The following is a 3,052-nucleotide window of genomic DNA, read 5'->3' on the forward strand; positions in this document are numbered from 1 at the left end:
CGGGTGTTCAGAGTGCCAGCCAGCGGCTTCGGGGGCTAGGCCCGGCCCAGAGGCAGAAGCTGAGAACTGACCCTCGGAGTTCATGCTCCGGGGGTCTTTCTGGGTTCCCGTGGCAGCGTTTGCAGGAAAAGACTTCTTGGAGGGCTGGGTGTGCTCGGGGGGGCCAGGGGACCCCATACTTGCAAGGAAAGCTTGGGATCCATAGGGGTAAAGGGACCCGGGGGAGTCACATCCTGTCCTGACTCCTGGGTCCAGACGGAGCCTGGGTTCGTCACAAACACCCTGGGGAGTGGGCTGTAAGGGAAGCACCACTCAGTGCGGACAGTTGGGGGGCCTGGAGCCTGAGACCCCCAGGGGCACCTGTGACTCATTCTAGCCCAGCCCAGGAACCTCCCACAAGAAACTCCCTACACCCATGTCCAGGGGGGCGGAGCTGGGGTGGAGAGTGCCGAGGGGGTTCTCACGATGTGCAGGCTGGGGCCCCGTGGGGTGGGCTGGCTCAGGGGCCCCTCTGATGCCATGAGAATGCATCAGAGGAGGCCTGGCCCCCAGCCCCATGGGGGCTGCCTCCAGGGATGTGGAGACCGGGTCCCCAGAGGGGAGGGTGGGCCCGGAGGGCCTGTGCCATTGACCCTCCACTGGGGAGGAGTCTGTCTGCAATGCCGAGTGACCTCAGCATCCCCCGGGCCTCTGACCCTTCCTTTGTCCAGGCAACTTCTAGATTTTGGGAGCAGAAAGGGAGTGGGGGGCAAAAACAAGTGGGTGAGGTGGGTATCCCCCCCCCACCAAAGTGCGGTCTCCCTGCACTAAGGATCGTGTTTCCGGCCCCTCCCGTCGTCCCGCCAGCCTGGCTGCGGGGCCCCTGGCTCTGGGCTACGTCCCGAGGCAGCTTAGGAGGCTGTGGCCCCCGCCGGGACCTGGGGTCAGCAGGGCTGTGGCTACACAGGTCCACGCCCGCTCCTAGAGGCCCGAGGACCCATCACTGACGGGGGCTTTGGTTCTGCTTCCTGGGGGCTGTGGCAGTGAGGCCGGCCTGAGGGCAGCTCTGCGTCCACGGCCCGTGTCCAGGGTAGAGGAAGGCCCGTCCACAGTGTGGGGCCGTAGACCTTGCCCAGAGCTGCTCTGGCCTCAGGCTTGGCTCCTGCCCACGCTGGTGCAGCCCCGGGACCTCTCCGACCCCCGGCCTTGCCCCCAGCAAAGTCTGGGGGACCCTCTTCCCCTGGTGGCCCCAGGCAGGTGCCATCCTGAGGCCTGGCTGGCCAAGCCAGCAGGCCCCTCCTCGAGGATCTTCCTCTTCCCCGGCCCTGGCTGATGTCCTCGGAGCCTGGGAGGGGCCGCCTGGGCATGCCCTGCTCCCCCGGGAGACGCTGAGGCTCAGAGGCCCCGAGCCTGGCTTGGGCCCAGGGGCTCCGGCCGTCCACGCGCTTTGCCACGACCTCGGCCTCCTCCCGCTTTGCTCAGAGCGGGCCTGCTGCCACGGACAGCTGCTCCCCCGCTGCCCTTGCCCTCGCTGCCGCTGCCCGCTGCCCGCTGCCCCGCCGCCCTCACTAACCTGTGATTGTTTGTGTTTTGCAGGCAGTTTCTTGATTCGGACATGCCTAGGTATCATTTGTGCCCCTTGGTTTTATTTCAGCCTCTCTCCTTCCCCAGACCCACGGCCCCGACTTTTAATTTCAGCTTTTTGGATTCCTTCTACACTCGCTCCGCTTTCCCTCCTGTTTCTCCATTTTCTTTCATTTTATTTCCTCGGAACACTTTTTTGATTTTCTTTGTTGCTTCCTCTCCCCACCCCCACCCTCCCTCTTGGCTGGGCCCCTTCTCCCCACTCTCTTGATTTTGNGAAAGAGAAAAGAGGGAGGGGGGCGGCGCTGGGCCCGGGACGTGCGGGCGGACAGGACCTCCGCACGGCACCCCCCTCCCGGGGGCGGAAGCCCCTTGCCCGGCCAGGCTGGCCACCCCACACCCTGTTTGCAAGGAGGTGGGCGGGGAAGTCGTGAAGGGCCCAGGAGGTCTCTGGACTCACTCGGGCGGCCCGGGATCCAAACCCCCAGGAGCCAGGCGTTCCTGGGCAGGGGACGCCCTCTCCGACTTGAGCGCCCACTGGGTGCAACGGTCACTGAGGCCCTGGGCACGGACAGCGTCAGAGTCCGTAATCAGGACCGTCTGTCGTGAGACTCAAGTCTGTTCTGAGCAGAGGGTCAAGGTCGCGTCCTTCCGGGTCCCGTGGACTGTGGCTCCGTGGCGGCGGTCCTGCAGGACAGCTCTTGTGGAAGATGATGTGAGCGGTTGGAAGGCTTCCAGCAAGTGTCTGAGCCTTTAAGCTGCTTGGAGCGGGGTAGGGCTGGTGCCGGCCCCTTTTCTGGAAGGAGCCCCAGGGTAGCGCAGGGGGCACGGCAGGACTGTCTGAGTCATGGCTGTGACGGTCACTTGTAGCCCAGGCCCCCCAGAGGGTGGCAGGCCGTGGTCCTGCTGGTGTGACCCTCAGGCGCAATACGTATGTTTGATGAGTGCGTCTCTCCCAAAGGCTGCTGCGGGCCCTCGGGGGACCCTGCCGGGGGAAGCTGGGGTGGGGTGGCTGCCCCGGAGCAGGGACCCGTGTCCCCGGGCCGTGTGCCGGGGGAGGCCGCGCGGGGAGCTGGGCTGGCTGGCACCGTGTCCCTGCTCTCGGAGGGCTCTGGGCTGGGAGCGCCTGGCTCGGCTGCGTGCCCCGGGCGGGCCCCGAGTGACGGGCTGTTTCCTTGAGTGGAGACCTCCAGGCCTGTGGCGTCAGGGCTCGAGGGGGTGTGGCTGTGTCTTCACGTTTGCATTTCCACAGCCAGCTCAGCAGGATAGAGGGGTGCTTGCTGGTCCTCAGCCCACCGCCCCAAACGCAGGCCTCCTGGAAGGTTCTGGGTAAAGCAGACAATACCCGGTGGCCAGGGGGAGGCGTGGCACCAGGAAACGAACAGGACCCAGTTTTCCTTTCCAGCAGGGCTTTCTTCGCTAGCCCCCCACTTCATGAGGCCCTCACCCCTGCACCTGAGCAGGGGGCACGCCCCCCCCCCCCCTTCCA

The 3,052-nt window shown here is 65.8% G+C and overlaps 1 protein-coding gene across 1 annotated transcript in view; it reads left to right on the forward strand.

Moving 5' to 3' along the window:
• Positions 1-3,052, forward strand: part of KIF1A (kinesin family member 1A) — a 66,141-nt gene that overhangs the window by 47,897 nt on the left and 15,192 nt on the right.

Source organism: Crocuta crocuta, unplaced genomic scaffold (genome assembly GCF_008692635.1).
Source record: "Crocuta crocuta isolate KB4526 unplaced genomic scaffold, BGI_CrCroc_1.0 scaffold290, whole genome shotgun sequence".
In the NCBI taxonomy this organism is placed as follows: Eukaryota; Metazoa; Chordata; class Mammalia; order Carnivora; family Hyaenidae; genus Crocuta; species Crocuta crocuta.